The sequence below is a fragment of the Eumetopias jubatus genome, unplaced genomic scaffold (assembly GCF_037043125.1).
Source record: "Eumetopias jubatus isolate StellerSeaLion01/CBP00866 unplaced genomic scaffold, mEumJub1_p1.0 scaffold_11, whole genome shotgun sequence".
Classification (NCBI taxonomy): domain Eukaryota; kingdom Metazoa; phylum Chordata; class Mammalia; order Carnivora; family Otariidae; genus Eumetopias; species Eumetopias jubatus.
The window spans coordinates 91,250,967-91,262,222 of NW_028274817.1; positions in this window are offsets into that span (position 1 = coordinate 91,250,967).

Genomic DNA, 11,256 nt, shown 5'->3' on the forward strand with positions numbered 1-11,256 from the left:
AACTGGACAACTACCTGCAAAAGAATGAAACTGGACCACTTTCTTACACCATACGCAAAATAAACTCAAAATGGATTAAAGACCTAAATGTGAGACCTGAAATCATAAAATTCTTTTTTTTTAAATTTTATTTATTTATTTGTCAGAGAGAGAGACAGCACAAGCAGGGGGAGTGGCAGGTAGAGGGAGAAGCAGGCTCCCTGCTCAGCAGGAAGCCCAACGCGGGGCTCAATCCCAGGACCCTGGGATCATGACCTAAGCCAAAGGCAAATGATTAACTGCCTGAGCCACCCAGGCATCCCGAAATCATAAAATTCTTAGAAGAAAACATAGCAGTAATCTCTTTGACATTAGCCATAGACTCACTTTTCTAGATATGTCTCCTTTGGCAAAGGAAACAAAAGCAAAATTAGACTACTAGGACTACATACAAATAAAAAGCTTTCACACAGTGAAGGAAACCATCCACAAAACAAAAAGACAACTCACTAAATGGGAGAAGATATTTGGAAATGACATCCGATAAGGGGTTAATATCCAAAATATATAAAGAACTTATACAACACAACACCAGAAAAACAAATAATCCAATTTTAAAATGGGCAGAGGACATGAACAGACATTTCTCCAAAGAAGACATACAGATGGCCAACTGACACACAAAAAGATGCTAAATATCACTCATCATCAGGAAAATGCAAACCAAAACCGCAGTAAGATATCACCTCACACCTGTCAGAATCTAGTATCAAAAAGACAAAAAACAACAGGTGTTGTCAGGGATGTGGAGAAAAAGGAACCCTTGTGCACTGTTGGTGGGAATGCAAACTGGTGAGTCCATGGTGGAAAACAGTATGGAGTTTCCTCAAAAAATTAAAAACAGATTTACCATACAATCCAGTAATTCCACTACTGGGTATTTATCCAAAGAATACAAAACACTAATTTGAAAAGATATATGCACCCCTATGTTTATTGCAGCATTATTTACAATAGCCAAGATAAAAAAGCAACCCAAGTGTTCATCAGTAGATAAATAGATAAGGAAGATGTGCTATATATATACACAATAGACTATGACTCGTCCATAAAAAGAATAAAATCTTGGGGCACCTGGGTGGCTCAGTCAGTTGAGCGTCTGCCTTCGGCTCAGGTCATGATCCTGGGGTCCTCGGATCGAGCCCCGCATCGGGCTCCCTGCTCAGCGGGAAGCCTGCTTCTCCCTCTGCCTCTCCCCCACCCCAGCTTGTGCACTCTCTCTCTCTCTCTCTCTCGAATAGATAAAAAATAAAATCTTAAAAAAAAAAGAAAATCTTGTCATTTGCAACAACATCCAGAAGGCATAATGCTAAGTGAGATTAAGTCAGTCAGAGAAAGACAAATACCATATGATTTCACTCATATGTGGAATTTAAGAAACAAAACACATGAACAAGAAAAAAAGGAGATAAACAAAAAAACAGACTCTTAAATACGGAGAACAAACTGATGGTTGCCAAAGCAGAGGTGGGTGGGGGGGATGGGGGAAACAGGTGAAGGGGATGGAGAGCACACTTACCGTGATGAGCGCCGAGTAATGTAGAGAATTGTTGAATCAGTATATTGCACACCTGAACCAAATATAACACTGTATTTTAAAAATACTGGAATAAAAAAGAAAGAGAGAGGAAGACAGGACATTCTCTTTTTCTTTCTTTTTAACCATTTTATTTTTTTAAGTAATCTCTACACCCAACATGGTGCTCAAACTTACAACCCCAAGATCAAGAGCCGCACGCTCTACCAACTGAGCCAAACAGGTGCCCCCACAATGTTCTCTCTTTAATCCAGCTGATGCTCTGTGATCCTTGATGCTGCAGCCCTCTTGTGACCATGAAGAAAAAAGCCAAAGGACTAAAGCCAACAATTAAGGATAACACAGCAGAAAGGTGGAAAGGGCTTGGATCTTTGCTGGTATCATGGAATCAGTGAATTAACCAACCTGGAAGTCCCTAGCTCTGCACTTCTTAAATGAGATGACAAACCCCAACATTGTTTAAGCCATTTTAAATCGAGTCTTCTGTCACTCGCAGACAAAACACCCTCATGGGCACACGCTGTTGGCTGGCTACCCATTCCCAACCTTCTTTTCCATCATAAAGGGTGAAAATGCCAGATACTTACTTTCCCAGCTTCCCTTACAGCTGGTAGCTCATGTGACCTAGTTCCGGCCCACGAGACATAAAGGCAAGTTCACCTCAAACTACAGTCCCCGCCCCCACCACCACCCCAGTCAAAATAAAAAAAGAGGCACAGGAGGAAAATTTTCGTTTTCTTCCTGAATGATGTAGTATGAACATGGGACTCTCTGAGCCATGTCAACCATCTTGTTACTGTTCGGAGCAAAACTGAATATGAAGACCAGGACACAGATTGGCAGAGTGGAAGCGGGGAAGGAACTGGGTTCTGATGACATTGGAAAGCCTCTGAACCAACCCTTGGCCCGCCTACTGCATGCTCATTAAGAAAGCAGGAAAGAGGGGCGCCTGCCTGGCTCACTCAGGAGAGCATGCAACTCTTGGTCTTGAGAAGGTGAGTTCAAGCCCTGTGTTGGGCGTGGAGAAGAAAAGAGAAGGGAAGAGAAGAGAAGAAAGAGCCTTATGGTTTAAGCCACTGCTGATAAGATGGATCTTCTGTTGCTTACGGCTTCCTTACTGATATACCCGCATTTATAAAACTGCTGCTTAAGAAAGGAATTGTGGCTGTTGAGCATGATCTACCTCAGCAGTAAGCATTTGTGCGGTCAGAATAATAATATAAATGCAAATTTATATTTTGCATATAAATCACAAAATAGCCCTGTTGAGGGAGGAAAAGAAGGGGAAAATGGGACCAGGGTAAGAGAAAAGTCCCTGTCTTCATCACCATGACAGGAAGTCACAAATGATATCTAAACTTAAAAAATTAAACAGAGTGGTTTACGTGTATATTAATTAGGGGGGCCTGGCTGGCTCGGTCAGTAGAATATGAGACTCCTGATCTAGGGATTTTAAATTCAAGCCCCACATTGGGTGTAGAGATTACTTAAAAAAATAAAATCTTTTTTAAAAACTGTATTAATTAGAAATATGGAGAAATATATGAGAAAGACAAAGGGCTGAAAATATCTCCTTTGGAAGAGAAGTGAAGGAGGTAGGGAAGGCCGGGGCAGGGTGATTGCCCTGATTCATCATGAAACTCTCAGTTCCACTTAACTCTTTGAAAAAATGAACACATTTGGGTGGCGCATGGGTGGCTCAGTCAGTTAAGCGTCTGCCTTCGGCTCAGGTCATGATCCCAGGGGTCCTGGGATCGAGCCCCACATCGGGATCCATGCTCAGCAGGGAGCCTGCTTCTCCCTCTCCCTTGCCCCTCTCCCCACTCATTCTCTCTCTCAAATAAATAAATAAAATCTTAAAGAAAAAAAAAAGGAAAGAAAGAAAAAATGAACACATTCGGGCACCTGGGTGGCTCAGTCGGTTAAGCGTCTGACTCTTGATCTCAACTCAGGTCTTGATCTCAGAGTCACGAGTTCAAGCCCCACGTTGGGCTCCACACTGGGCTCCACACTGGGCATGGAACCTACTTTAAAAAAAAAAGAAAGAAAATGAACACATTCTTTGATAAAATCTTAATTTCAAATCAAATCAAATTTAAAAAATATTATGGGTTTGGAGACAAATTTCACTAATTAAGCCAAGCCAAAGAGAAACAAACTAACAGAAAAAAATGATCACATGATAGATTACTAACATGCTCTAATATCATTTACTAATTATAAAAATGGCAGCATCAGGCTGGCTCGGTCAGAAGAGCATACAACTCTTGACCTCAGGGTTGTAAGTCCGAACCCCATGTTGGGCATAGAGATTACTTTAAAAAAAATTATAAAAATGGATTGAAGTTATAAAGACAGGGCTATTTGAGGTGTATGGTGACATATATTTATAATGAACATAGGAAATGTGGAGAGGAAGCCTGAAATTTTTAACTTCCAGTTCAAGGTATCAATTTATCAGTTTCTAGTTTTATGCATACCACATGTTCAGTCTTATACTTGAATCTCCTTGGATCCCTGCAGTAAAAGCTCAACATCCCAGCTGGGAAGCCAAGATTAACCAACAAACATAAAGCATAGAATGGCACAAGAAAAGAGTCGAGAGGAGTTGAGGAGCATGCTTTAGTATGGCATTAGTAATGTGGGTTTGAATTCTGGGCCGTAAAGAATGAATGATGTTTCAGAAGGCTGAAGTAGAAGGGTGGGGTTCCAGGTAAAATAAATAGGACAAACAAAGTCATTAAGGTAGGAGGGAGTGGGTGAAAAAAAAAAGGTAGGAAATATCCTCAACATATAAAGAGCTCCTCTAATTTAAAAAAAAAAAGGGGGGGACACCTGGGTGGCTCAGTCAGTTAAGCATCTGCCTTCAGCTCAGGTCACGATCCCAGAATCCTAGGATCAAGCCCTGCGTTGAGCTCCTTGCTCATCGGGGAACCTACTTCTCCCTCTACCTGCCATTCTCCCTGCTTGTGCTCTCTGACAAATGAACAAATAAAATCTTTAAAAAAAAAAAAAAGAGGGGCGCCTGGGTGGCTCAATCATTAAGCGTCTGCCTTCGGCTCAAGTCATGATCCCAGGGTCCTGGGATCGAGCCCCACATCGGGCTCCCTGCTCCACGGGAAGCCTGCTTCTCCCTCTCCCACTCACCCTGCTTGTGTTCCCTCTTTTGCTGTCTCTCTCTCTCTGTCAAATAAATAAATAAAATCTTTAAAAAAAAAAAAAGGAAAAGAAAAAGACCAAGAACGCAGTAGAAAAAGGGGCAAAGAACATAAGCAGATAGCATTCATCCAAAAAAAAAACGGAAATGGATCTTAAATATATGAAAATATTTGCGGGGCACTGGGGTGGCTCAGTCAAACCTCAAATCCTGATTTCAGCTCAGGTCATGATCTCAGGGTCACGAGATCGAGCCCTCCCCTCCCCCATCAGTTTCCATGCTGAGCTTGGAGCCTGCTTAAGATTCTCTCTCTCCAGTATGCCTGGGTGGCTCAGTCGGTTAAGCGTCTGCCTTCGGCTCGGGTCATGATCCCAGGGTCCTGGGATCCAGTCCTGCATCGGGCTCCTTGCTCAGCAGGGAGCCTGCTTCTCCCTCTGCCTGCCATTCCCCCTGCTTGTGCTTGCTCTCTCTCTCTCTCTGAAAAATAAATATTTTTTAAAAAAAGATTCCCTCCCTCCTTCTTCCTCTTCCTTTGCCCTTCCCCCAACTTCCATGTGTTCATGTGCACGAGTTCTCTAAAAAAAAAAAAAGAAAATGCTCACAAGCATAGTAAAAGAAATATCCAATAAATTCCATTCTCATCACTCACACTGGCAAAGATCAAAAAGTTTCATTACACTATGTGTGACAGGCAGAATTCTAAGATGATCCCCCAAATTCCCACCCCTTGGTGTACACACAACTTCTCCCCTTTCAGTCCTACAACCATAAGGAACTGAAATTCACCAAAAACAAGCCTGGAAGCAGATATCTCCCTAGAGTCTCCAGACAAGAACTCAGTCAGCCGACACCTCGATTTTAACCTTGCAATACCCTCAGCAGACAACCCAGTCATGCTGTGCCAGACTTGTGACCTACAGAACCGTGAGCTAATAAACGGGTGTTGTTTTAAGCCACTGAGTTTGAGGTAATTTGTTATGCAGCCATAGAAAACTAATACGCTGTGTTTAAAAGGGTGTGGAGAAACGGCTGTGTGCATTTATTGCTGGTTGGCGTGTAAATTCGCATGCCCTCCATAGAGGGCAAATTGGCAATATCTATGAAAATTAAAGTTGCTCATCCCTTTGACTCAGCAACTCCTCCTTTAAGAAGTCATCCTACAGATACACTCACACTTGTGCAAGGTGATCTGTAAACAAAGATATACATTGCAGCCTTGTCTGTAACAGCAAATGGCTGTCTGCAACCTACGTATCTATCAATAGTAGGCTAGCCAAATACAGGAGGTATGGCTCCCCAAATGGGACCCCTCCAGTTACCCTGATATTGAAAGACCTCCAGGAATGACTTTCAGGTAAAAATGTAAGGTTTAGATGGTGTAGAGAATGCTACTATTTATATGCAGCCAAAAAAAGAAAAATATAACCATATATAACCATATATCAACATATACATTGATAAATGCATAGGATATTTCTGGAAGGTACATAAGAAACTGGTCACAGGGGTTACCTTTGGGGAAGTGATCCACCGACCAGAGGACAGAAGGAGTCCTCTGTGTCCATGTTAACTGTGTCCATGTTACCTTGTTGTCTTTCCAGAACAAAGAAGGTGTATTACCAGTTCCGAAAAATAAACACAAACAAAAGAACAAGATTAGCTCTGCCTCTGTGGGTACTTGAAGAGAATAAAACTACACTGCTTTAAAGGCAGGAAGGAGAAGGAAAGAAGAGAGGGAGAAAACTAGAAAGCGCCAAGGCGAGACAGTGCTGCTCGCCCTCTGTTCAACTGATTTTATCTCCGTGGTATCAACGCTATGGTTCAGGCAAAGGTCCACTTGTAAGTGGGCACAGAGACGTGCTCTGTGAGAAAGACGCCCCGCCATTTCCTTGTGTTGACTGGGCACCATCTGGCTCCCAGCAAGTGCCCCATAAATACTTACTGCGGGATTAAGCTAGCGCCTGATTGCTGCTTTATCTGTGTTCTTTCCTTCGAAAGTTAGGGTGCAAATGCGGTTTTGTTCCTATGTTCGTCGAAGATTTCTCTTTCTTTTAAAGATTTTATTTTTAGGTCATCTTTACACCCACCACGGGGCTCCAGCTCACAACGCCGAGATCAAGAGCCGCATGCTCTGTGGACTGAGCCAGCCTGGAGCCCCCCTCGAAGGCTTCTAAAAACTTTTGCTAAAACGGCTGCTTTTCAACATTTGATGTTGTCTTTTTTTTTCCCAGGGGGCGCTAGCGGGGCTAGAAGGCCGGGTACAGGGTTTGCTCACGATGAACCCGTGAACCGATTTTGAAACCGGGTTAGGATTGGACGGAAAACGGCAAGCGGCGTTGAGGCTGCGGAAAGGCAGGAAGCCCACCCCGAGCCCGGCGGCGCGGGAGATCCGGCCCCGCCCACCCTGGCAACTCGCACTTGCGCCCCCTGCAGGCTGGAGGTTCTACTTGCAACTCTCCATGGTTTCTCACACCCACAACCCTTTCCACCCGTGGGCGGGCCCCTCCGCCTGGAGCCCAAGCCCTTCTCAATCTTCTTCGCCTGATCAACTCAGGCTTCTCATCTGACTCGGTTCAAGGCTTTTTGTCTGTTGAAACTTGTAAGGTTTCTGGTTTGGGGGCCCCTTCTCTGGGCTCCCATAGCTCCCCCAATTCACATCCCTGTTGTCTTAGGTTGCCCTCCCCCCAAAGCAAACCCTGAGAGGATTTGGAGGCAAGTAGCTTATTTGAGAGGTGACCCCAGGAATCACAAGTGATTTCCTTCCTTTAAAGAACTGTAGTTTTAGGGGCGCCTGGGTGGCTCAGTAGGTTAAGCATCCGACTCTTGATTTTGATTCAGGTGATCTCAAAGTCTTGAGATCAAGCCCTGCCTCAGGGTTCATGCTCAGGGAGGAGTCTGCTTCTCTCCCCCTCCTTCTCCCTCTCCCCCGCTGCCCCTCCCCCCTCCCTGCTCACTCTCTCCAGTGCGCGCGCGCTCTCTCTCTCTCTCTCTCTTTCTCAAATAAATAAATAAATCTTTTTTTAAAAAAGAATTATAGTTTTATTCTTTTCAAATAGGGAAAGTGAGACATAGAGGGAAGCCAATAAAGGTTGTGTTTATGGGTTGATTAGCACCCTGGGCAACTGGGGCTCAGGCCTGCTAGGGATCGTCTGAGAGGCGGGGGACACGCCTCCAAACTATCACACTGGAGGACCGGGAGGCTGGGATATTTCTCTACCAACTCCCGTGCCCTTTTGCTAACCCCCACCCACAATTCCGGTTGTCTCTACAGTTTCTCAGGCTGAGAAACTGAGAGGCAGGCCTCTAGGTAGAGTGCTCACCCACCTACCACAGCTGCAGGTGAGCTCAGGGGGCTCAGGGGAGATGGGGCAGGCCATCCAAGCACCCTGCAGCACCTAACCTAACACTTTCACACGGAATGGTAAATTGGTTTTTATTTCCTCTCTCTTGGCCCCTATAGACTGTATTTTTCATCTCTGCACCCCCAGCTTCAAGCAGTACATTGCCATACATCTCATGCTTAAAAACTGTTTATTGAATGAACGAATACATGGATGAATGAATAATAAATAAAGGAGTGAATAAGCTTGGAGCTGATGTCAGTGAGTACTGAGGGAGAAGACTGATTTTCATCATGCTAGGATCAAAGTACAGCGGCTTTGAATGCCGGAATGTTGTCTACCTTAATAGTTTGAGGGAACAACTTTCACACGCAAAAACTGGCAAAAAACATAGGAGGTTCAAATCATTCGAAATCTCAAAACAACTTCAGGCACCTAGGCGGCTCAGTGGATTACGTGTCAGACTCTTGATTTCGGCTCAGGTCACGATCTCAGGGTCCTGGGATTGATTCCCGAGTCAGGCTCCATGTTCCGCGTGGAGTCGGCTTGTCCCTCTCTCTCTGCCCCTCCCCCTGCTTGCACTCACTCTCCCTCTCGCTCTCTCAAATAAATAAATCTTTTTTTTTAAAAAATCTCAAAACAACTTGGTAAATGAGACTGTATCCATATCTACCTTGTGTCACAGGGATGAACATATCCTATGAAAAACGTTTGTCGTTTCTGTAATTTCCAGGGGCAACTGAGAGTCTCAGGAAGTGACGGACTCATTATTCCCTCCTCAACCAGGGCCTTGAAAATCCATCCCCAACATTAAGGAGGGCATGTGATGAAATGAGCCCTGGGTATTATATAAGACTGATGAATCACTGACCTCTACCTCTGAAACCAATAATACATTATATGTTAATTAATTGAATTTAAATTTAAAAAAATATTTTAAAAATGTAAAAAAAAAAAGGAAATGCCTCCACTCAAAAAAAAAAGAAAGAAAGAAAGAAAAAAAGAAAGAAAGAAAGAAAATCCATCCCCAAACTTCTCTCTGTGTCCAAATGGAGGGGCTATTTCTTTTTCATCTCATTTTTCAGACCAAGTGCTATAGAAAATAACAATCGGGGCACCTGGGTGGCTCAGACGGTTAAGCCTCCGACTCTTGATTTTGGCTCAGGTCATGATCGCAGGGTAGTGAGATCAAGCCCCTCGTGGGGCTCCCCACTCAGCATGGAGTTGACTTGAGATTCTCTCTCTCCCTCTCCTTCTGCCCCTCCCCCCTCAAATAAATAAATAAATCTTTAAAAGAGAAAAAAGAAAGTAACAACCAAATCAAAACTAAAATTACCCCGGACAGGAGGAACAAGAAGCAGCAAGTCGTGTGGAAATCAGGGGTTGTGTGCCCAGCCACCGTCGTCCTCAGTTAATTGCCTGACACGCCCTCCTGGCCCAGTTTAGGGATCTGGACCGGGCAGGCCTGACCATGCAAGTGACCTGCCCACCCGCCTTTGGGCACTCCCACGGCCTCTGTCTCTCTGGCACTTGGAATTGGCCTCCCTGCCCAGGTTGCAACCATGGTAGTGGAAGGAAACAGTTGCTCCCTTGTCCTCTGGCCTACAGCCAGGACCCAGGCTCCCTGATGACGGGGAGTGCTCCCCTGGGCTACTGAAGGCCCTGACTCACCTCTCCCCCCATAATAGGTGTGGCTCCAGCAGGGACTCTACCAGTAAGGGCCTGGGTGGCCTCCCAAACAGGGACCTGTTTTCCTGTCAGCCTGAGATCCAACAGGAGCACAGGCCCCTCTGAAAAGAGCACATTCAAGGCCTGGAGAATTCAGCCTGCCCACCCTGAAATGTCAGGCAAGTAGGACGGCTCAGAGGCATACTAGGGACCCAGCTCCTACCACACGGATTAACCTAACTTGGCCGCCCCATGCAGTGGGCATGCACCAAGCACTTCCAGAACTGAACATCTGTCATTGAAGCTGTGGCCTCCCCCAGATTCTTCAACACAGCACTTTGCCAGATTTCCTGCCACACTTCTAGTCTCTTCAGGGACGGTCTTTTGTCCTCCCCTTGGCTGGGGGCACTCACAAGCTTCTGATCTAGTCTTCCCTAACTTAGGGGTCTCCTCACCCTCTTCGTCCGTGAGCTCACCAAGCTTGGATTCAAGGATCATTTCTTGAGAGTTCAAACTGTAGGTCACCTTGGCACCACTCTTTCTATATTTCCCAGGGCAGAACTTTCTAGGGGCTCAATTTATGTTGACTGCTAAATTTCTACCTATAGCCTGACTCCCTCTTCTTGGCCTAAATCCAGCCTGAACAGAAATTTCTGTCCAAGCCACGCAGCACAGGAAGGAAATCCTGGACAGCTACACTCCTCCCCGCTCTGTCTCTATCTATCTCATGCTGCTTTGCCAAGACGTTCCCATGTGGCCCCCAGTGTGTGTTTGGCGGCAGGGGGCAGTTCAGGACACAGTCTCCTCTCAGGGTCCCAAATGTGAATATGACCAAAGGCCTCCTGCTTCTGGCTTCCTGTTCAACTTCTCCAACTTTTCACCGTCTCTCTGGCCATAAGCCCAGAAAAGTAACCTTGGGACCCATTGCCATGCCTCTCCTGGCCCTGCCTCCATGTTTCTTCCCACAATTCCTGGGGACCAGATGGGACAAATGTTGGGCTTTCACTTCCTCTAGGTCATATCTTCCTATTCAAAAGCAACAGCCTGACCAATATTAATGGAAGGGGCATTGTCTCTCCATCACAGAAGAACTATTGTGATCTGAATTCTCCAGAATCGATTTTTTTGTATCGAGGTATAATTGACATACAACATTACATTAGTTTCAGGTGTGCAACCTAACGATTTGATATTTGTATGTGTTATGAAATGATCGCCACAATAAGTCTCGTTAACATCCATCACCATACATAGTTACAAAAATTTTTTTCTTGTGATAAGAACTTTTAAGATCTACTCTCTTGGCAACTCTCAAATATGCAATCCAGTATTATTAACTATAGTCACCATGCTGTTCATTACAGCACCATGACTTACTTATTTTATAACTGGAAGATTGTACCATTTCACCCACCCCCCACCTCTGGCAAACATCAATCTGTTCTTTATGAGCTTGTGTGTTTTGTTTGGTTTTTCAGATTCCACATATGAGTGAGATCATATGGTATTTGTCT